This window comes from Mustela putorius, unplaced genomic scaffold (assembly GCF_011764305.1).
Source record: "Mustela putorius furo isolate JIRA1106 unplaced genomic scaffold, ASM1176430v1.1 tig00003836_pilon_pilon_pilon, whole genome shotgun sequence".
NCBI classification, from domain to species: Eukaryota; Metazoa; Chordata; class Mammalia; order Carnivora; family Mustelidae; genus Mustela; species Mustela putorius.
The window spans coordinates 21,914,587-21,940,495 of NW_025421989.1; positions in this window are offsets into that span (position 1 = coordinate 21,914,587).

The window sequence follows — 25,909 nt, forward strand, 5'->3', positions numbered from 1 at the left end:
AAGGGCACTATGTTCCCATTTCCCCATAGACCCACAAATTCTACCCATGATAGTCATCCTTGCACTATGTTTCCTACAGGGACCTTAGGTGTAGAATGTTCAAGATAGCAGCCTATCAATCACCAAGTTAAAATATTGATGCTGGAAATCATAAACATTATGATTATTGGAGATTCAGATTCTCAGAGCTCTTGAATGTGGGTGGATGAAATGAAGAATCTGGCCTCACATTCAATTGGGAATACTGCGTAGGTGAAGCTCATGGATGACAATCTTTGTTTACGGAAAACTTCCACCTCATTGTGATCAAAAGAATATGTGTGGCCTAAAATAACTTTTCAGCGAATATCATTTATATAACCATAGTACTTTTTTTCCTTTCTGTTGGGTTTAATGCTTTTGATTCAACTTAAAGCAAAATACAACATATTTATTCCAATTTCACCTAATGGAAAAACTGACTTCAGAGAGAGAGCAGGGAGTCAGAGCACATATGCCACTTAAATTATTTTGGCTTTTATACTAAGAATGATGCAGAACCATTGCATTTCCATGTTGTGAAAAGAAGTATGACCTCTGGGGCACCTGGCTGGTTCAGTCAGAAGAGCATGTGACTCTTGATCTCAGGGTTGTGAGTTTGAGCCCCAGATTGTGGTGGCGATTACTAAATAAATAACCTAAAAATAAAAAAGTATATAATTAACAAAAAAGAAAAAAATAGTGCCTGGGTGGTGAAGTTGGTTAAGTGTCCAACTCTTGGCTTCAGCTCAGGTTGTGATCTCAGGGTCGTGGAATCATGCTCCATGTTAGACTCTGCCCACAATGAAGAATCTGCTCAAGACTCTCTCTCCCTCTCCCTTTGCCCCTCCCCATCCATGTGCTCCTCTGCATGTGTTCTCTCTAATAAATAAATCTTTATTCTAAAAAAAAAAAGTATGACATCCTCAAGTAAATAACAAATGAAATACCTAGATTGTTGTGCTGAGAATAAACATTAGAGGTCAAAGGGCTGAACAAATGAGACTGATTAAGAGAATATTACACTAATGTTAACCAAAGATTGTGGTAATTTGGACCAGAGATGAAGGTAATATGGTATCTATACAGATGGTTAGGAGCAGTTGGATTTGGTAAATACTTGGAACGTAGAGAAACTCGTCTCTACTAGTTGGCAAACAATCTGGGGGGAGCTGAGAGCAAAGGTACTGGGATGACTCCCTTTTTTAACTGGTCACACTGAGAGGACAGGGCTATTACTTACTGTGAGGAAGAAGACTACAGCAGCTTGGATGGGGGGAACAAGGAGAATCTGATTGAGATGGTAAGCCTGGGATTGTTTATTGGGGCACAGGAAGTGAAGCAGTAGGTATGGGGAAAAGGGGATCATGATACCAGGACCATTAGGAATTATGAATTCTCCTCTTCCCTCAAGCACATGAATAATTTCATATTATGCTTTTCTTTATTGAATTAAGAAAACAAACAGTAAGCATGCTCTTCATTTTGGAGATTCAGCATCTAATTACTTTAACAACAGCTTTTATTACTGACTGATTGATGCATCTGAAAAAAACACTTTTGATTTTTTTTCTGACATATAAAATTTGGATGCAAAATGAGTTAGATAAAAAGGGGTTATGGGGTGCCTGGGTGGCTCAGTGAGTTGAGCCCCTGCTTCCGGCTCAGGTCATGATCTCAGGGTCCTAGGATTCAGGTCACAATCTCAGGGTCCTGGGATTGAGCCCTGCATTAGGCTTTCTGCTCAGCAGGGAGCCTGCTTCCCCCTCTGTTTCTGCCTGCTGCTCTGCCTACTTGTGATCTCTCTCTGTCAAATAAATAAATAAAATCTTTTTAAAAAAGTTTTATAAATGCATGCATATTATTAAAGTGGATCAAAGTCAGAATAGTGAAGAATAAATAAGAGCACTTTTTAAAAAAAGATCTTATTTTTAAGTAATATCTACACCCAGCATGGGGCCTGAACTCACAACCCTGCAGTCAAGAGTTACATGCTCCCCTGCCTGAGCCAGCCAGAATCCCCTTTTAATAAGTTTTTAAGCTTTTGGTCTTTTCCTTTTTGGAACACAGATCAGAATAATTTAGGAAAAAATGTTCATTAAATGATTAAGCAATAACATGGTACTATAATTGTGTTGAATGTATTCAGGCTCTTTTAAATTTACTATTATATGAGTAATCACAATGGAAGTCAAAGAACAAATCAAGAAAATAATTTAAGATACAGAAGACCTTTCCTCTGAGAAAAAGAGGTACTTTGGAAAGACGGATTTTATATGACATAGTACAAGAACGGCAGCAAACGAACAGTGGCCCTTAAATAAAAAGTCACACTTAGAGAGTTTTACCTTAAATTTGACCGCTTTAAATGAAACAATCCAGGACGCCTGGGTGACTCAGTTGGTTAAGCAGCTGCCTTTGGCTCAGGTCATGATCCCAGCGTCCTGGGATCGAGTCCCATATCAGGCTCCTTGCTCGGCAGGGAGCCTGCTTCTCCCTCTGCCTCTGCCTGCCATTCTGTCTGCCTGTGCTCGTTCTCTCTCTCCCTCTCTCTCTGATAAATAAATAAAAATCTTAATAAATAAATAAATAAATAAACAAATGAAACAATCCATGATTTAATCATTTCATGTTTGGCAGAATCAAATAACAATTCACAAACCACAGTGAATATGGCTGTACTTAATTAACACTCTTTGCCATGCCATGTCTAAAATATCTCCTAGGTTTAGCTAACCCTCAAGATGTTTATCCACATATGGACCGTCACTCAGATTTGGGGAATTAGAGCACTGATACTGAGTTTCCATCACTTTCTGCTTAAGAAGCCCTCTCAGTGAATGACATTGGTTACAGACACCCTTATTTGTGTTTCTTGTTCCTCTGGTGTATATTTCAGTGACTGCCATGCGCCCTGTAAGGGGTCTGCAAACTTTGCATGTAAAGTGCCATATAGTAAATATTTTCAGCTTTGTGGGCCAAATGGTCTCTGTTGCTACTATCCAAGTCTATCCTTGTAGTGTGATAGCAGCTATAGGAAAATACATAACAATGGGGGTAGATGTGTTCCAAAAAATCTTTGTTTATAAAAACAGGTAACTGTCCAAAGAAGGCACATGTGCCATCCAGTGGTCTATGTTAATCCCTAGCATATCTGTCTATTTCCTCCATTAAATTTGCCTGATGGCAGGCATCATTTCAGGTTTTTATTTTTATTTCCAGAATACAATTGTAATATCTAGAACATAGTAGATATGCAATTAATGTTGAACTGAATATTAATTTCTAAGGAGAATTATTCTAAATGCTCTTTATGACTATATGACTCACTATATTAAAATAGTAAAATTCTAAACTATAAAATATTAAAATACATTAAATATTAAAAATAAATTATATAATATTAAAACTGAGAATAATTCAGAAGTTCTCTGTATAAATTCTGTACCCAAATGAAGCAACACAATGATGCTTACTTTTTAGTAAATATTTTCTCATTGGCATAATCTTTCCTTTTAAGTAATGTGTTTTTCTATCTTTTAAAAGCAATACAGATTTATTTCAAATTTAGAAATTCAGGATTTTTTCACTGTGTGGTTATTAATAAGAAGAGCAAGCCCATTTATTAGTCCAATGACTGTTTTAAGAATGGGCAGATGCCCACTAGTGTGCTGGAAATGCCTCACAAGAGATGACTGTGCACATCTCTTCCCTATTCTGTCTTCACTAGTGTAACACTGGTAGCTTGAAATAACCATCATGGGAGCATTTACATGACAGAACTCGGTGAAAATGACTTTCTTTTGGTCAAGTTACCACCGCATTACTACGACTGGTATGATCCCAATCCTGGTCAGTGAGAAGCAAAGAAAGGTTTTCTGAGAACTCTGGGAAAGTGTTTTCTTACTCTAAAGAAAGGTCTGAAAGTAACATACTTTCTTTCACCTGGAAATGAACACATAAACCCTTTTCACAGTTACTAACAGCAATCGTATGCTTTGAAAAACATTATGAAGGCAAAGTTAGTGCATAAGGAATAAGAGAAATGAAGCTGGAGATCTTTTTGAGTTCAGTCTGAAACTCTTCCTAACTCACAACTTCCAGGTATATGAATTCTTTGATACTGAGTCAATCTGAAACAGATTTTAATTACTTGTTAACAGATATATGTCCAAATATGTGAATTTGTATTTCTCTCTTCCTGCCTTCATGTTTTCTCCTGCAACTTATATCTTCTTGGTTCCTTCACTTCTTCTGGATTTGCAAAATATTAAGTTTCCCCATGAGTCTGATTGTTGGTATTCTCTCTCATGTAATGATTCCCAGAAATAGTTACAATATTTTGGTTTAGCATTTCTGACACATGGTAAACTATTCACATATATGTTTAGATTATATTCCTCTGTTAGTTTAAAAAAAAAAAAAGGTGTATGTGTCAGCTATTTAAAAAAGGATGTTGTTTAATCCTACCCAAACAGATGGTGGTTTAAAACACACATAATTTATTCTTGTCCACATGTCTGCTTGTCAGCTGTGTGTTAGTGTATCTAGGTTGAACTCAACTGGGCTTGGCTTTAAGTTGCAAGTTAGGGTTAGATTTGCTCCATATCTTTCATTTTCCATTGACCAGAGAACTAGTATGAGAGGTGGGGGAAGGTCAAAGGAAATGAGTATAAAAATATGCAAGATCTCTTATGGTCTAGGCTCAGAACTGGCACACAATATTGCTTCAGGCAAATCACATGGTCAAGTCTGACATCAATGAGTGGGAACTGTACTCTGCCTTTAGGACAAGACAATGCAAAGTGACATAGAAAAGCAGGTAAATACAGGGAGGGATGGATAGCAGTTACATGTTACTGCTTAGCTTTTTTTTTTTTATATAATCTAAATTGTAAAAATTGATGATATATGCCAGTTATAATGGCTCCGGTTATAACATTTTGAAGATCATCACATCTCTTCGATACAACAAGGTAACTAAGCAAGGCAAGTAAACAATATTAAACATGCTTACATAACCAAATACTTGGACTGTTGCTTTAAATATGGTATCTCTGAGTTCAAAAATCTTCAATCATTTTCTATCGTATACAATGTAACTGCAACATCTTAACTTAAAGAACATCCCCAATGTAGCCCCAAACTATATTTTCATCTATGTTTCCATTAGCCCTCTTGTCTAAGCAGATTCCTATCATCATTCTGCACTTAAACATTTTCATGTCTTCCACTTGACACATTATTCTCCCTACCTCGAAAGCCCTCCCATTTTCTTTATATGTTCTGATTTCCAGGCAGATCAAGACCCCGATAACCTGATCCAGAGTAATGTCTCACTTATTTTAATTCCTGTAAAGTTTTTAAGCTACAGTACAGATTTGGCACTCACAGTCATAAAAGGATTAGCATAGACTCTTGTGCACCACTGGCCATATGGCATGCTGAAAGGAAGGAGAGGCCGAGCTAGTGAGAGGAAGCAAGTGGGAATGAAGCCAACTGTAAGGACAGAAGTTAGAAACAACCCTAGGTGATGGGACAGGCAGAAATGCGATCAAATAGTAAGGTAAAGAGATAGCCTACAGCATCAGAAAATTACTTCCAAATTCCCACATCGCTGATTTAAGAGAAGCTGTCCTAGGTGACTGAGCAGGGGCCCTGCTGGCTCTGGAGGCAGGGCAAGCCTGGGGACCACTGGACATGTGTGATGCGGATGAGGCCACACAGACTCTGACAATGATCATAACCTGCCTTGACCATTAGTTCTTTTATATTTGTGTTTATAGCTGAAACGACATACATCTTTCTCCACAAACTGACTTCAAGTTCCTGGAAGGCAAACTTTAGATTTTATTACTTATACCCATGAAACCAACAGGATCTTGAGCATGGCTGACTCTAAGTGAGAATGATTTATTGATACATTTGAATCTGCTTTTTAAGTAGCAGCAGTTTTCTTCTTTCAAAATGCCCTCTTGGTTCAGTCTGGTAGGAATAAAGAAAAAATAATGTATTTAATTTATATGCTGAAAGAAAATATATAAGCAAAATAACTGGACCAAAAAGTAACTTCTGATATGTATGCATAATAATCCAAAAGGTGAGAGAGCATGAAAATTCTATTATTTAGCTCCTTTCCACAAAGATTGGGTTAGTTTCCCGAACGTTCCCATGTATCTGTTGGTTTTGGTGTCATTTGGGACTGTTGATATCACTGTCAAGCATTCTTCAGTTTAAATCAAATCTGTCCTCCATCCCAGCAGTATGAAACACCAGTGTACTCATTAAAACTGATGGGAGTACAAAATCAAGAGCCATCAACAAGAGTAGAGGAAATAGTGAACATCAGGTCAACTTGGCGAGAAAGCAAGGTGGGAAGCAATGTGAAACTGACCACATACTCCAATTACATTAGTCTGTTTTGCAACCTGCATTATAAAAGTTTGGCTTTAGATTGGAAGTGGATAAGAGTAAACCATATCCCAAGAAATAATAGCTGGGTTAGCTGGATATATACTAGAGAACCGAATCCTGTAGAAACCACAGAGAAACAGAATTTGAGGGGCACCCAGTTCTGACAGGCATTATACCCATGAATAGTAGGAAAATCAGCAAAAAGAAAATGTTGCAAAGAAATAAACATCACAGTTGTTGTTCCCCAAAGAGATGCAAATGTAGAAATGAAATCGTTTTCTCTTCCTTTCTCTCTTCCCTTGAACAAAATTGTCATGATATTTGGGGATATCTTGGCAGGTCCTGGGCAGGCAATAACTACCAGAATGATCAGGTATAATTGCTTTCTAGCAGCTAAAGCCAAGCAAGTAGAGTCATGCCAATAGACCACAATTACACCTGAATAATGAAGCAGGTCAGATCAGGAATGGGTTCACTGGAGTAAGATTAAAATGGACTTAAAATTGTGACAAGGAGGAGGAAATTGCTAGAACAGCCAGGCAATGGTTTTGGCATCTTCTGTACTTATTATTTCTTTTTGCTTTTTTTTTTAAAATCCAGATATTTTAAATTATATTCTTGTGTTATCAAATATTATCCATATTAATACCTAGAGGTATTTCTAATTTGTTTTGTGGCACAAAGTGCATGATGTCAAGTGTTACTCATTGTATTCAGTTTGCATCTTGTGCACTTCGAAAAAACTATCACAAAATAAAATGTTAATCGATAGAAAAATTAAGATTGACATCTCCAAAGTAGGAATAAATTCATACCATAATATAATTGACTTAATCCCACAATTATACTTCTGAACTCATTAAACAAACGAAGTGCTTGCTCATCAATTTTCAAAGGAATTCCTACAGAAATTCATAGGCTTAATATCATTAGGTGATGCAATTCTTCTCTGGTAGAATTTAATTACATGTAATTAATACCCTTCCCAAAATATAAAACTAAATTCCTCCTCCTCACTGTGGTCCAACTTTATTTTATAAAAACAACCAATAAGATAATTACTCATCTATTTTATTAATTACTCAATTACTCATAAAGTGCCAAGTGTATTTATTTGTTAAGCTCGGAAAATAACTACTTCTCTACTTGCCAAATCTGGTTCCAATGCTGCCACAGCAAAGCCTGATTTGCTGCTCCCATATAAATGTTCCAAGTTCTTTAAACCTTGTTATCTTTTTGCTTTTAAATGTTTTCAGTTTAGGTTTACCTATAAATCTGCCAAAAGTAATGATTGAGATTGATTTTTACTTCGATAGCTCAAGGTTATGATTCAAAATTTTTTTATGCCAACACTTTCAAATGGGTAAGATGCCAACTGTTATGAGTCCACTTAACTAAAACTGAGAAAGTGAGCTGTTATCACAGTGAACCCTAAGTGGCACTTTAAAAGATCAGTGCCACTGAAAGTCTAAAGTATTTCCTATTATAAATATCTAGAGATAATTTTATAATTGATGTGATTTCTGAACTAAAATAGATGCACACACAGATAATTTATATATGTAAAAATAGAACTCTCTTTTTAGTCATATATAGAAATAAGAGATAGGAAAATTATAGACATGTCAAATACATCATTGATCCAAATATCTCATATTAACCATTATTTCAACTTTCCACCTACTAAATTTAATAAATAGGAACATTCCAAGTTTCTCCTTTCTTTTCTTTTTTTTTTTTGTCCTCAAAGGTGAATGAAAGAAGAAAAAGACAAAGGCGATGATTAATACACAGATGAGATAATCATCGTTGAAATAATTAAGAATTGCTTGTCATGGCCACTTATTTGATTAATAGTTTAATGGTATTCACTGAGCCAGGGTACCCGAGACATGGAAGAAGCATATAGCTGCATTTGCCCACTCCCCAGCTGTAGGTAAGTCTGAAATTATTTATATTTCTCTTCTCTAGTGCAAGGTAGACTTTGCCTCACGAGGATAGTTATACCTTGAACACAAGGTGGAGATTCAGTTGTTGGGTAGACAAAAAGATAAATGTGCACCACAATAACCACATCTTAAATAGTTTAATAACATACTATAATTACACAATGAAAAAGAAAAACACCTACTTGAAATATGATGCTTTCATTTTCAAGAACATACCCAAAAATAACATAATAACAAATTCTAGAACATTCAATAGACACTTAACTATAGATATCTGATTTATGTTCTTCATGGGACTTGATGTTTTTCATCCTTCTTTATTGAAAATATTCTATTTTGGTTTCTAAGGCACCACTCTCTCCTGATTTGCCTAATAATCAGTGCAATAAAATTCTTCTTTTTTTTTTTAAATTCAGTGATTACTATGTACCTCTGTTAGGCATCAGGAAAAAAGTGTCAGTTAGAAATTGACACAGAAAGATGCACCATTTTAGTGGAAGATACAGAAAAGTAAATTTAAATTGACGGTTCTATTGATATTATTTGTGTTATAAATACAGGAAATTATGGAAATATTGCATTTGAATATTTAAATCAGCCCAGAGGGGTATTTTTCAGTGAAACTTTCTCAGAGTAACTGTTATCTGATAAACTCTGTATGTTGCTTCTATATTTACCTATTAGTTTTACTAGAATTCCAACTTTGAACTTACGTTTTCATCATTCTCCACTCCAGTACATCCACAGTTACAGCTTTATTTTCCAACTTGACACCAGTGATCTTTGAATTTATAGTGTCTGCTGCAATCTCTCTCTCTCTCTCTTAGTATGAGGCTGGGTTTTTCAGTATTTACCGGATCACATCTGAAAATGCCATAGAAATTCTCAAAATCAAGCTTACTACAAGCTTAAGTCATCTTCTTCTTGCACCAAAATCCTTCTTACATTAAATCTTTTACTTGACAACACCAAAGAATTCTGAACTCCTTCCTTAAGAACCATATCTAATAGGGGTGCCTGGGTGGCTCAGTGGGTTAAAGCCTCTGCCTTTGTCTCAGGTCATGATCTCAGGGTCCTGAGATTGAGCCCCACATCAGGCTCTCTGCTCAGCGGGGAGCCTGCTTTCCCCTCTCTCTCTCTCTCTGGCTGCCTCTCTGCCTACTTGTGATCTCTCTCTCTCTGTGTCATATAAATAAATAAATAAATAAATAAATAATAAATAATCTTTAAAAAAAAAAGAACCATATCTAATTAATCAGCAACATGATCATTTCTTTTTGTAATTATCTTACCAGTGCAGTCATTCATATCTATCTACAGTTTATCTTCCAGTATTTATAGTCTCATAATTTCTTACCTCTGATATGACATAAGAACTGAACTCTGCCTAAAACCTGTCTCTTGCACTCAATCATGGTAGAATATAACTACGAGTGAGGCACTTGTTTGCTATTATGCATGACTCCTCATTGCCTACTGGGTAAACTACTTATTACTTAGTATGTCATACAAAATTCATAATTCTTCCTCTGGCTATATTTCTGAAAGTGTTTTTTAGCAGACCTACTTGTGTAATCCCTAGAATAAGATATATCTTCTTCAACCTATCAGTCTTTGCTCAAATTATCCTCTTCACTTATGTGTTTGGTGGATTCTTTCCCATCTCTCAAGGTTTAGCTTCCGTATCACCACCTCCATGGATCATTCAAAAGACATTTCCTCTCCCACCTCCATCTGGGATAAACCACCTTACTTTGTTTACTGTTTTACCTCACTCACCAAAATGTGAGCTCCTGGAATCTAGGAATGTGCTTTTTTCCCCCCCTAGTCCCTTAGGTGCCAGCACGAGTAGATGGTAAATACAGATAAATGGAATAAATGATGACTGATTCATCTCTTAGATGTCAATAAAAGGAAATTTAAAATCTGCGTTCATATGTGGAGACAATCTATGCAAAGTGTATCTTTACAGAAATTACTAAGGTAATTACTAAAGGTAAACTTGGTAGATCACAGTAAGTTTGTAATTTTATATTATCACTTCAGAAATTCATATTTTAATACTTACTTTAATGTCTTTTTCAAAACTCAGATTTTGTTAAAAAAATTCTACTATCAGTTTTGTTTTTCTTAAATATCTTGTACCATAGTTTACCTAGATGGAGGTTTATGTTATTTGATAGACAGATAGATAGATAGACAGACAGAAGCATATACACACATGCACATGCAGAGTGGGTGAATGATGGGTACAGTGGAAGGAAGGCATTGTATTTATGTACAAAATTTTCCACTTAAATATTACATTATAATATATGACCTAAGATGATATAATATGTTCATTCTGATGTTTTCTATACCACTTGGCACAACCCAAAATTAGATATAATTCAGCCTGAGAGACTTTCCTGAATCAACATTTTCCAGTTTTACGCTATTTTTCCTGACAGAGAATAAAGTGTTTAAAATCTATAAATACCAACTTCCTCTAGTAATAAGAGTCACATACATGTCTCATTTAACTTTTACCACAATTTGATAAGGTATTTGTGTAAGAGACATCTTACTTTCTCTATCCATTTATTTCTCCTTGATTAATAAAATCCCAGCATTGTGCTCACCTCTTTTTGATCCTTTTGAAGACAGAGGTGGTTAATAAGATGAAGCAGAAGTTTGTGGGACATCCAGGAAAGTACCATATAACTTTATGAATATTCTCCTTCCTGCTATTGGCTAGAAGGAACTCTGGAAGCCATTTGTGGCTTATGAGACAAAGATCAAGAGGTACCACAGACTTGGCCCTGTTCTCCTTGAGCAGCTGAACCTATACCATCAATTTCTGACCTCTGTACTTGGTATTGCTTGAGACAATCGTACATTATGTATTTAAGCCTATGTAGTCAGACCTCTTTTATGAGAGTCAAAGACAGCCACAGATAACCAAATGCAATTCATAGCCAATTTAACAAATTTATCCTCAGGGAATTCATAGAAATGATCCAAGGAGGGGCGCCTAGGTGGTGCAGTCACTTAAGCCTCCAACTTACTATTGGTTTCAGCTCAGGTCCTGATCTCAGGGTCATTAGATAGAGCCTGGGTCTGGCTCTGTGCTCTGCCGGGAGTTTGCCTGAGATTCTGTCTTTCGCTCTCTCCCCACTTGTGCTCGCTCACTCTCTCTCTCAAATAAATAATAAAGAAATGATCCAAGGACACCCACATGCTCACTTTGTTACACTATATGACATTACATGTGTTCTAGAAATTGTGTTTTCTTTCAGTGCTCTGTGGGAGTTTGTCTAAGGCCCATGAGAAATCACGTGTAGTAAGTTGAGACTGAATTAAACAAGGGGCAAGAATATGCACTGATTAAAATTTTTCTTCTTTTCAACCCCAGTCCCAATCTTTGCATTTGTCTTAAACAAAGGACATTTGCAATCAACAGATCAACATGCTACTATTTATATGAAAAGGCTGACATCTGCCTTTGTTAAGACACCTTTATTGATGTTATAATTAATGCAGGAATATCCCAAACTGGAGCAGTTTTAATGAAAAAAAAAAAAAAAAAAGGAGGGAGGGAAGGAAGGAAAGAAAGATAGAGAGAAAGAACATTAAAACGGAAAGTAAATTCATTCTGCTTTATGAGTGATGTCTCCTCCTCTTTTTTTTTTTTTTCTAAATACTGTCTCTTGAAGCATGGAATTGCTTCCATTGAAAATATAAAAATTCTTTGTCTTCATTTTGAATATTTAGAGAGTAATTTCAACATGAAAATGTACTAAGAAAGTTTATTTTTTTCTTACTTTGTTTCATTTTTCCTACTCATGGTCTGAGGACCACATGATTTTATACTTGGTGCACTAATCAAATGCTAGGTATTAAGGCAGAAATTATCAGAGGGAACCAGTAAATTATTCTTTTTTTTTTTTTTTCCTCTGATACCTCTCTAACTGGAGAATCCTCTTAATTTCAAATGGAAGATCTTTCTTTCAGTAAGAATGCTCTGGCCTGTGTAAACTGCCTGGCAATGGAGCCATATTTTTTCTCTTTTAAATTTCACAGAAGTTAACCTCTAAACCTGAAGATTTTATGCTCAAAAATAACAATGCTATCCATTTTGCTTTCTGAACTCTCCTCAAATACAAAATAACTATTTGGCTAGATGAGTGACCTTAAAAGTGAAAATTCTATTCTCTGTACTTTCTCTTCTAAAATACCATCATTCTCGGGCGCCTGGGTGGCTCAGTGGGTTGGGCCGCTGCCTTCGGCTCGGGTCATGATCTCAGGGTCCTGGGATCGAGTCCCGCATCGGGCTCTCTGCTCAGTGGGGAGCCTGCTTCCTCCTCACTCTCTGCCTGCCTCTCTGCCTACTTGTGATCTCTCTCTGTCGAATAAATAAATAAAATCTTTAAAAAAAAATAAAAAATAAAATACCATCATTCTATTCATGTTTATGTTTCATAATGCTGTTGAAACAGAAATTATTTTAAAACTGTATTCTCAGTCTCTTTAACTCCTATTACTATCAAATCTATCACATTTCTGAAAGTTTTCTTTAGAATAATAACCATATTATTATTATTTCTCTATTACCTTTTAATGTGCATTATTAGCTAAACCAACAAGCCAATTTCCATATGACACATTGTGTGCATGACATCAGATCTTGTCTACAACAGTTTTCTCCATGGATCATCTGTTTCTGGAATCTCTCTCCTTCATTTTATCCTGTATACCACCAGAAATTCGATGTCTGTAACATGCAACTACATGACCCCAAAGATACTCAGCATCCTCTCATTGCCCAAAAGATCATCTATAAAATTCCCAGCCTAAAGACACTCAAGGTTCATCACCATTTACCTTTTGAAAGGTAAATGTAGCATAGGTACTTTACATTATCACCATCCACATTAAAGCCCTAATCAGTCACTCTGATTTACTCCAAATCTATTGAATAGATTTTGATATGTTCTCTCCGTGCAGACTGAATAAGGTATAAATAGAATGCATAAATAGTATAAACAATATACACAGGGTATAAATAGTATAATTCCAGTACAAACAGGGTATAATATTTATAGAAGATTGTTAGTGCCTTGCACAGTTCTCAGTATGTGTGAAGTGTTTTTGAATCTGTATAACCAAGTCATGATGGATAATCTCATTTATATTAAATTACTCTCTTCCCCCGGCTTGTTAAATGTACCAACTCTTAGTAGGTGTTCATAAGCAGAAAGGATACAAAAGAAGGAAGGAAGGGAGGGAAGAAAGACATCAAAGAAAGGATCATAAGTAGATTATTATTGAAGAAATTCAACTACTCTACACATATATCAGTCTTTAATGATATTAAAAACAACCTCAGTATTTAATTCAAAATGTTATGCATGGACAAAATATGAAATGGTCAATAATTATTTATCATAAGGATTGGGAAAACAAATGACTATGTAAAGTTACCCTTTCAAAACCAGGAGGGAGAATTAAAATCAGCAATAATTATTGATTCTTCATATTAACTGAGAGAGAAGGCAAATCAAGGTGGATAATTCTACTTTAGATAAAAAAATGAAGGATGTCAATATAGAAGGTTGATTGAGTATCTAGTGCAGCTTGTCAAATGTCCTCAGGCACAGTTCCAAAAAAGAATACAAAACTGTGTTAAAAATACCAGCACTAAAAAAAAATAGTAAATTAAAAAAAATATCAGCTCTGAAGCAAAATTTCATGTCATTTCACTAATTCCAGTCACATTTTCCAACATCAGCCTAAACTTCTGATATGACATTACACATATACACATACCAGGATTCCTGAATAAATTGACAAATATTCTCCTATATGCAATCTTGGTAACTAATGCCCTATTTGAAAACAAATATAATAAGAATACTATACTTCTAAAGTGAAATTCAAATTGCTTGGGGAATAAAAATTTGAATATAAAATTATTTAGTCTGGATACCAAATCTGAGCATCATCCACTCTATTAAATTATTAAATAAACTTTCCTTATGAAATAAAACCAGTGTTCCCTAAGGATGACTTCATAGTGATTTTCCTTCCTTTTTTTTTTTAAGATTTTATTTATTTATTTATTTGTCAGAGAGAGAGAGAGAGGCTGTGAGAGAGGGAATATAAGCAGCGGAAGCGGGAGAGGGAGAAGCAGACTTCCCATGGAGCAGGGAACTCGAGGTGGGGCTCCATCCCAGGACACTGAGATCATGACCTGAGTCGAAGGCAGATGCTTAACGACTGAGCCACCCAGGCACCCCAGTGATTTTCCTTTTAGATGCTAGCACCATGCCTTAAAAATAATTGAGCCTTGTGGTTCAGTGTGGCCAGGGATGACTTTTGGAAACAATGTTAAGGGTGATAAAATTATATTTGGCTAGCCTGTCTTTCCTTGACATAATCTTTTGTTATGCACAGGTTGCAATTCTTGAACAATGGAATCACAATTTCACCAGTTTTTCTTTCATCACCTTTACTAGATCCTGTGATGGATACAAAGATGCCCGGGAAAGGCCTCAACTGCAGAGAATTCCCACGCCCAAGATCATGCCCTTCCAGGAGAGACTGTCATGCTATGACTAATTGACCCAGCTGGTGTGCAAGGTGTCCAATGCACAATTTGACACGCCATTTTAGCTACAGAGTTCTCTGAGGGAGTCAGCTGAAGCTACTGCTTGGTTCTGCTATGAAGTTTGACTTCTCCGTCTACTTTATCCTGCTTTTTCCCACTTTCTTCCACAGGTATACCCCAAGGCACATAGGCTAGATCTAAATTCAGTCCTCGAGTCTGCTTCTCAAGGAGCTCACTTGACAGAAACCATCTGAAATGGCCAACAGACACATGAAAAAGTGCTCCACATCACTTGGCATCAGGGAAATACAAATCAAAACCACAATGAGATACCACCTCACACCAGTCAGAATGGCTAAAATTAACAAGTCAGGAAATGACAGATGCTGGTGAGGATGCAGAGAAAGGGGAACCCTCCTACACCGTTGGTAGGAATGCAAGCTTGTGCAACCACTCTGGAAAACAGCTTGGATGTTCCTCAAAAAGTTGAAAATAGAGCTACCCTATGACCCAGCAATTGCACTACTGGGTATTTACCCTAAAGATACAAACGTACTGATCTGAAGGGGCACGTGCATCCAAATGTTTCTAGCAGCAATGTCCACAATAGCCAAACTATGGAAAGAACCTAGATGTCCACCAACAGAGGAATGGAAAGAAGATGTACACCACATTTATACAATGGAATACTATGCAGCCACCAAAAGAAATGAAATCTTGCCATTTCATTTGGATGGAACTGGAGGATATTATGCTTAGTGAAATAAGTCAATCAGAGAAAGACAACCATCATATGATCTCCCTGATATGAGAAGTGGAGAGGCAATGTGGGGGGTTTCAGGGGTAGGAAAAGAATAAATGAAACAAGATAGGCTCAGGAGGGAGACAAACCATAAGAGACTCTTAATGTCACAAAACAGAGGGTTGCCGGGGGGGTGGGGGTAGGGAGAGGGTGGTGGGGTTATGGACATTGGGGAAGGTATGTGCTATGGTGAATGCTGTGTAAACCTGGTGATTCACAGACCTGTACCCCTGGGGCTAATAATACATTATATGTTATAAAAAAAAGAACCATCTGAAGTATTTAATGGATGCGTTTTGAGTCTATCTGACAAGATAATATTGAAAATTATTAACCACGTTGATTTGGCTTTCCCAGTCGTATCCTTTTCATGCTTGAATCTTACTCCAGTGAGTGCTCTTTTTTTCCAGAGCTAAACAGGCAGGAGCAGAAGCATAAGAGCTTTGGGTCCAGCCTCTGCCCTGCACAAACAAGGTGAGTCAGCAGATCAGCGACCACCTGTCTGAGTGACCACAAGCACTGGTGCCTTGCACCGTCCTTCCAAGTGCCCAAAGTGTGTTCTTCACTTTCTCCTGCCAACTCCCATGCAAAATGTCTCTATTAGCAAAAGGAAATTCTGAGATAGCTCCAGCTTAGCTAAGGTGACACAATAAAAACTCATGACAAATATATACCATATTTAATCATCACACTAAACCTATTATTATCCACATCTTATCTGCATCTTACAGATAAAGAAAACAAGACACACAGAGGATGTCATTTGCCTGAATATGCGCAACTAGCATCTAGATTGGACTAACTTCCCACAGATAACAATTACAGAATCTGGACAAAATATAAAATAATAATAATTTCAAGGTATAGAAGAAAAGAACAAAAAGGCAGAAACTGGAGGGGAATCTACCTTGAAAGAACATAGCTCGGGGCACCTGGGTGGCTCAGTGGTTTGGGCTGCTGCCTTCGGCTCGGGTCATGATCTCAGGGTCCTGGGATCGAGTCCCGCATCGGGCTCTCTGCTCCGCAGGAAGCCTGCTTCCCTCTCTCTCTCTCTCTGCCTGCCTCTCTGCCTACTTGTGATCTCTGTCTGTCAAATAAATAAATAAAATCTTTTAAAAAAAAAAAGAAAGAAAGAACATAGCTGTACTTGGTGAAATTTGTGAGTTTACAACTTTTTGCTTTGTAGTATGGCTAGATCTCTATATAGTGTGGGAACACAGAAAGCTGTGGCTTTATACAAACTGCACAGACCACATGCCCAGAAAACCCTGGGTGCAGTTGCTACTTGCAACTTTCAGGAGGAGCAGGTTTTGTGGCTGGGAGAAAGGAATTCAGACATTGCAGGTTTGAGGCTATGCATTTGATGGTGCTCAGTAAACAACAACATTTACTTTAAATATAAAGCATTTTATACTTTAAAAAAAAAGATTTTATTTATTTATTTGACAGACAGAGATCACAAGTAGGCAGAGAGGTAAGCAGAGAGAGAGAGAGAGAGGAGGAAGCAGGCTCCCCCCTGAGTAGAGAGCCTGATGCAGGGTGGATCCCAGGACCCTGGGATCATGACCTGAGCTGAAGGCAGAGGCTTTAACCCACTGAGCCACCCAGGCGCCCCACATTTTACACTTTTAAAAAGTCCATCCCAGTCCCTGAGAATTTCTGTCATAGAACATTAAACCTCTGAATATAGAGAAATACCTGAACATTAGTAATTCACCTCAAATTATTTTACATTAATCCTTATTGAATTACATTTGTTTGTTTCATCAATATATCACCATCTATAGATTACAGGAGATAACTTATAATTCTACCTATGTCTTTAGAGTTGAAAGATCATTATATGTATGATTTTCATTTCCATTGTACTTTAGCCCTATTAGAGGTTTTGTATAATTAAGCCAATGTTTGGTAATTTTTTTTTAGTTCTGATCCTGGGCTTTAAGTTTTGTGTACTACTAGTAACTTTGGTTAAATAACCCAATATATAAATAACAATACTGATTACTAGTCACAGTAATCTAGAGGAAAAGGGGTATTATATCTGAATTGTCTGTTTACCATATATTCACCATACTTTTGCAGGCACAGCACAAAATCTAAATGCAAACAGACGAACTTTAATTGTCTTACAATACCTAATATTCTACAAAAAGCACAACTGCTTAAATTTAATTAGCATATTCACATATAATATTACTGCTATCCTACGGTAACTTCTAAATATTTCTGAAAACTGTTAGAGGAAAAAAAATGAGCTAGGGAAAAAGGTTGTCATGAACAAGTCTCTAATTGGGAACTACAGAAAGTAAATTCAGTCTCATGGGTTTTTTTTCCCCCTTTCATTTTCAGCCACAATTACAACATCTTTTTATTTTTTTAATAAAGTTTATTTATCTAAGTAATCTCTACACCCAACCTGAGACTCGAAGTCACAACCCCAAGATCAAGTATCACGAGTTCTTCTGACTGAGCCAGCTAGGTGCTCCACAACATCTTTCTAAGAGAAGGAAGCAGCATAAAACTTTGTACTATAGAGCATTTTTATAAGATGGGATAAGTAAAAGTTTTCTTCATGGTAAATAAAAAGAAATTCAGAAGTGTAATTCTGTATGAAAGAAAATCATTTTTTAAAATATTGATAGTGGCCTATGACATATTGAAATGAAATGTCTATGCCCCAAAATAAATTTGCACAATCTTTAAAACTTTACTTTGCTACTGTATATATACTAGTCTTAAGTTTTAAGTCTAAAACTTAAAAAATAAACCCACTTAGACACTGAACTAGTTTAAAGGAATGGCAACATACTCAGTTTATGAAATTCTAAATGCATCATGACATCTAACCATGAGAAAGAGAGAGAGACTTTAAAAATCACCAAATGCTAGAAAATTAAACCTGTCCCTAATAAAGAAAGCTATGTATCTTTACGAAAGAGCTTAAGTTCAGTGTTATGCAGAAAAGGTAGATTTTGTTTTTATTGTTTATATTGTTTTTAAATTATTAATGAAGCTACTAATAGCTTAGAAGTTATTTTGTTAAATAAGATAATTAATGATCAAAATACCAAAAAATTATTAAATTATAAAATATATATTACTTAATATATTCTGTTGTGTAGAAATCGGGTCTTTCTTAGACTAAATAAAATCCAGGGTCCTAGCTCCCCACTTTGTAAGTACAATTCATCTTTCAGTAGGTGTTTTGTAAGTAAGTCTTTCTAGTATTTATAGCTATAAGTAACCTTAATAAATCTTTTCAGAAATATAAAATAAATCTAATTTTCTTTTTCTTCTTTTGACTTAATGTTGAGCATTCTCACACCAGTAATTGTGATATATTTTGATTTGGGTTTACTTTGTCTATATTCCTGTAAAATCATGGTGTTAGGATCTGTACCTGACACTCTGGATCTCAGCAGACAAAGCAAAACAAAATATTCCCTGTTGGCATTCTAGACACTGTATTTATAAGAAATTAGGATTTATATACAAACTATTTTTGCCTACATCTTACAATTTATATATTGAATTTAATAAGCTTAAAATTATAATCCACTCCAAAAGTACAATCCCTACCCCATAAACTCATCCAAATTATATTTGTTACAGAGTAATTAACTACATGAACTCTGGCCTGCTCAAAATAAGTGAGCTCCTCTGAACTTCTACTATTGTGTAATTAAGGAAATTACACCCACCCTAACAGTACTGTTAAAAAGAGAAAATTAGATAGTAAAAATTCAATTTTCACATATCAAATGTACAAATTAATTATGCACAGCAATGTGGCATTTTAAACTAGGTAGCTATAGGCATTTTAACTTGGGAGTATATATGCAAGGCTCTTAGATGTTTTCCATCAAATTTCCTCTTATTAGATCTGGCTCACCGTTCCAGTCTATTGACATCTTTTTGAATAGATTCTGTTGTACAGCCAATTTATTCTTTCCACTTTTGTGTCATCTGTAATTTTGATAATCATGTTTTCCAGAACTTGGCTGCAGTGACTAACAATATTAGGCAAGACAGAGCCTCCTCTTCTCTGCATAGCCAACCACATATAATTTTGACTAAATGAACTCATATTTAGGGCTTGTGTCTACAGTTTTTCATGGAACTATGCATCAGAGAAAATGCCACATGCTTTGCTGGTGTCCAGATGTGCACAGTTCTCTGCTCTACTAACCTCATAAGCTGTCATGAAAGGAAGGTACTTTAGCTTCACATAACTTGTTCTTGTGAACTCTGCTGGCCACTCTCAATAAAGGCTTGTTTTGGAACCAAGATTTTCTTCACTTGAACTGGAGACCTTCACAATCTCTCTATCAAGTACTGCATGGCCTAGGGATACCAAGGGAACATGTTCTGTCATAAAACACAGGTCCCTCCACCCTAACAGACTATACTGGTCCATAGGCACCTCAGTCCTATCTCTTCTTAATGCATGAAATTATCCCTGCTATACCAACATAGCATTTTCAAAGTCTATCAAGGTCAAAGACCATTGCCATAAATTTCTCACTATACTCAGAGATAATTTGTTTGGACCAGGACATGTGAATTCATACTTAGGAGCATGATAAATTTGTAGGCTTTTATTTTCTCTTGTCAATATTTGGGTAAAGGAAAAGATGCAGGCTACAAAATAAATATAATGATTAGCTGTGTCACTTCCAACACCTATGATGTCATCCACAGAACTTCCTTTCTCATGCTAATTATTGTTCTAAAGCAGTGCTTATGAAGGACAGTAGTATCTAGATAGAGAAGTTTATCCTTGGTACTTAGAGGTGATACTAGGAATTTAAAAATTGTTTTCAATCTAGAAAAGGGTACCTACAAGAGGCAGAATTCATAGATGGCACAAGTAGATTCTCAGCGGCTGCTATATGCACACCTTCTTCCAGATACTTATTTAAATACTAATCTAGGTATTGCTGAAAGGAATTTTGCTAATATAATTAAGATCCCAAATCAACTGAGCTTAAGATAGGGTGATTATCAGGGTAGGTTTGATCCCTTTAAAAGTAAACAGTTTTCTCAAGCTAATCAACAAAGAGGAAGTCAGAGAGACATGGTCCAGTTGGCCTGGAAAGCAAATTTACATGTTGCTGTGTAATTTGCTGTGGGAACCACACGGCAAGACACTATGGACAGCCTCTAGATTCTAAGAGCAGTCTACAGCTAACAGGAGAAGGAGGACCTCAGTCCTAAAACCACAAGACTATTAATGCTAACAACCAGTAAGCTTGAAAAGAGGACCCCTAGCTCCAGACAACAACTAAGAGAACTAGACAACAACTTAATATCAGCCCAGTGAGTCTATGAGTAAAGAATCCATTCACGCCATGCTCAGATTTCCCCTTACAAACTGAGGTAATCAATTTGTGTTGTTTTAAGACACTAAGTTTGTGGTAACGTGCTGTGTAGCAGCAGAAAACTAACATAAGGCATGTATCATAAATGCAGAAGTCAACAACTTTTCACTAAGTATAATTGGTATCCTGAACAAGAAATGGTACCACGTCCCAGAAGTTGCTCTCATGCTCTCTTCCAGCCACTGTCCCACTCACCATTCACCATTCTTCTACCTTTGTTCCCAGGAGAAACGAGTGCTCAGACTTCCAACAGTATGGGTTAGTTCAGTCTGTTTATGTATTTTAAATATACGAAATGATTCATTATATGCTCTTTTGGCTTTGACTCTTTGGTTTTAAATGGACAATATTGTTGGTAAGGTTTATCTAAATTGTTGCATAGACTTGTATATACTTCATTCTCATTGCTGTATAATAGTCTGCTGTGTGAATAGAACATAATTTACTTATTCATATGACCTATTGGTTATATGGGGAGTTTCCAATGCAAGGTCTATTTCAAAGAATAATGCATTCTAGTATATGTCTTTTGGTATGCATAATAAAGTTTTAAACTAAGAGAAAAATTATCAGTCATTTCAGAAAACTGGATAAAGATAAAATACTGAGAAAAGAGTATGTATTTTTAGTCAGAAATCCCTGGATTTATGTTGTAGACAGCTACATTCTCCATGTGATCTTGATCAACTTACTTTTCTTTACTCAGTTTCTACATTTCTAAAATACAGAGTGTTAAAAACATAATCTTTGACTTCTCTTGAAGATTAGAATCTGTGCACTGTCCAATACAGTGGCCACTACCACATAATGCCTCTGAAATGGAATGGAAATAAATTTAATTTAAAACCAAGTTCCTTGGTCACATTCAACATATTTCATTTGCCAAATAACCACATGCTACTGGACAGTGCTGTATGTATATCAAGTATTTAAGCCATACTGGCACTCTTACATTGTTACTCAATAAATGATCGTGTGTCATGTATTTTCTCCACTCAACCCCATTATAATTTTGAGGCATTCATTCCCCACTCAAATAATCTCCTGAATTACTCTGGCATTCATGGAAGTTATCTCAATGATACCTCTGAAAGTTTTGTCTGGTACCATGAGCTATCTTTTATTTTTTCCTGTTTTCTCTTTCCTTCTGGTGATAGACACAGTGAGATCCATGACATGGGTACAGGCCAATGATATGGCTTCCTTTGTCTCCCCGCCCCGCAGGGGTTCCTGGAAGTCTCATCATGCTAGACCACAGTAGGCAAGCCTGTCCTTTGGACTCCACAAACAATTCATCTATCTATGCTCATTACTAAGCACCCCTCTGTCACAATATTTAGGGAGGTGTCCAGGTATCTTGTCAACATCCCACAGAGTCATACGGACAACACTCTTTCCATTCCCTGCTTAAAAACTCCATTTCTCAGGGCATCTGGGTGGCTCAGTGAGTTAAAGCCTCTGCCTTCAGCTCGGCTTGTGATCCCAGGGTCCTGGGATCAAGCCCTGTATCAGACTCTCTGCTCAGCAGGGAGCCTGCTTCCCCCTCTCTCTCTCTGCCTGACTCTCTGTCTACTTGTGACCTCTGTCAAATAAATAAATAAAATCTTAAAAAAAAACAAAACTCCATTTATCCTTGGAATTCAGGCATGGGATCTTTGGGAATGGTTTAAGGATAAACTTGAGAATCACCACGCTTGCTTAAAATATTCTTTCTCTTTGGAATGGATATTTCTTTCCTTTAAATTATCTTTCGTCTTCTGGTTCTTTGTGTTTCATTTTCCGTTTTTTTCTTCAAAAGCTATGATGGTTGTTATTATTATTATATTATTATTTTTTATTAGTGATACTTACTATGTGACAAATGCCATGATAGGTGTGTTGGAAGTTGAAAAATGTCATGGCCTTCGTCATTCAGAACCTATAGAAAGGAAGAAAAGATCTAATCTCGAGTAATCATAATCTGAGGTAGATAATTATGTTGCTTGGCAATAAACACGATTATCTGCATCATTTTTATGATACTTATAAGTTTCAAACATAGAAATAACAGAAATCAGAAAACAGTACCATCTGGTTTTATTTTCCCTTTTTATTTCTCTTATTTTCTCTTTGGAACTATTCATCTGTATAGGCAAGAAAGCAACTGTATGTGTGATGTGACTTTAAGAAAAACTAAATATCTCATTTGCATTATTATTTTTTCTTTCTAGGTTACCCGAAACTCTCAGTCTCATATTGAGGCCATTTACATCCATCAGACTCTTATTCAAACATAAAAATGTCATTTGGGAGTTGACAGGTGAAAAGGTTGCTTGGTGATCCTTTGGTATTTCCTGAACTCCAGTAAACGGGTGGGCGGGGGGGGGGGTTCTTGGCAAGTGCCACAAAGAGAGTGAGGGACAGGGAAGGGAGGAGAAAGCTTGGGAGGTGAGTAGCACTCAATGTTCGTGCCTGGAAGCTGGGCTGCAGACCTCCCAGGAGCCCAGAGTTGAAGATGAAATGAAGAGAGAGGATGACGGCAGAGAAACATATCTAGACATGGTGACAGTGTGAGGCTACTGTTTGTGAAAATCCATTTCACTTTGTCTACTTGCTTGTCATGATGTCTCTGCGATATTTCGTATACTTGTGCTTAGCCCTTTCTCATTAAATGCCTCTAATTTGGAATCAAAGGATCACACAGGATGGTTTTTTTCAAAGAGCATGAAGTATTTTGAACTCTCCAAAAGACTTCCAGAAATATTTTTGTTGCAAATGTGTCATTTTAAAGTTGGAAAGCAATATGGAACCACATGATGTGTATGCAGAGCAGCCAGAATTCATATTCTTGCATAAAGATGATAAGACTGATCCAATATACAGACAGATTGTGAGGGAAGAAAAGACATGTTAAGACAGGAGAGGCTGCTCAATAAAGGCTTTACTGAGCTGTTTTTATTGAAATAAAATAAATGAAGAGTTCTTTAGGTTAACACAGATCTTAGAATAGTTTACAGCAACTACGAAGCTAGAGCCCAGACAATCCTAAACTGTACCTCCTGAGACATTAAATGCTGCAGCAATGTCTCTGTAGTAATCAGTCACGTACAAAGTCAAGATGAAATATATATGCAAAAATTATACCACATATGATAAGCTCTTTGATTCTTTTCACTTCTAACAGGAAGATATTCTTTTACACCAAATGTAGTACATACACACATGCAGTACGTGGAATTTTTAGCATCCTGCGCAGCCTCATACATATCTGTTGTATTGCTCTTTACTACCATTTCCACAGGTCAGTGATTCACAGTTTGATCCACAGACTGGCAGCATCAGCATCACCTGAGAACTTGTCAGAAATGTAGTCTCAGCACCACGACTCCCCTTCCAACCCCCACCAACCGCCCTGATGTCTGCTTCCCACAGGCTCTGGAGGAGAGATCCAGGGATTGGTGTTTTAGCAAACCCTTCAGGGGTCTCTGATGTGCGGTACAACAAAGACAACAATATTTCTCAGAGTGTAACTGCATTATTGTGAAAGGGGTGTGTGACTGAAAAAAATACATTTTCAGTAGCTTTTATCTCAAAGCAAGGGTGTGTATGGGAGGTTTCTCACCTCCCTCATGCTTCCTCTCAAGCATTTGCCACCATATTTTTGTGCAAAAGGCCATGGGAGACTCCATCACCATGATCATTTTTCAATTTAAAAAGTCAGTTTATTCTAAATTCCTTAAAAATTATATTACCATATGATCTAATAATTCCACTTCTGGATATATATCCAAAGGAGTTCAAAACAGGGATTCAAAGAGGTATTCATATACTCATGTTCACAGCACTGTTATTCACAATAAAAAATAAATTCAAAACAAACAGACACAATTGGTTTCTGTTACCTGCCCTGGATCTGCACTCCATTTTCAAACATTAACTCCTGCTTACTCATCTTATCCAAATTCTTCTTTTCCCTGTTGATGGAAGGCAGAGTGCGCTTATGGATCCGAGGACATTACTTACAGTCTTGACTCTGAAAATAGTCTGTAACTCTGGGCACATGATTGTATGCATTTTGGCCTTGATTTTTCTCATCTTTAAAGTAAGGGATTTGAATGAACTATCTCTAAGGTTCTTTCTAGCCCCAAACATGTGACTTTATATGTCATATTGATATCTAGACCTTCTGTTTTCTTAAGAAACTAGTGAAATTATCTGTCTTAAAAGTCAGATATCTGAATATATTTTTTAGTAATTGCCTTTTGGAGATTAGAACCATCACTTTGTATGCCAAAGCCTCAATAATAGATAATAAATACACACTATATAATAAAGGACTCACATGACAACCCATGAAATGTCACTAGTGGTAAAAAAAATTCCAAGACAGGGAAGCCTGGGTGGCTCATTTGTTAAATGTCTGCCTTCGGCTCAGGTCGTGATCCCGGGGTCCAGGGATTGAGCCCTGCATCAGACTCCCTGTTCAGCGGGAGGTCTGCTTTTCCCTCTCCCACTGCTTATGCTCCCTCTTTCGCTATGTCTCTCTCTGTCAAATAAATAAATCAAATCTTTTTTTTTTTTTTAAAAAAAAAAAGAAGAAAAGAAATACCAACACTGTTTCCAAGGAAAAGCCATGCCAAGATGACCTTGGTAAAATAAGAATCTGGGCTTAGAAAGAAGGGACTGACTACAAAGCTTTTGCATAAGGGTAACCATATGTTTTTCTTCCTAAATACTGTGTAATTCATGCACCTTTGACAGGATGCACAACAGG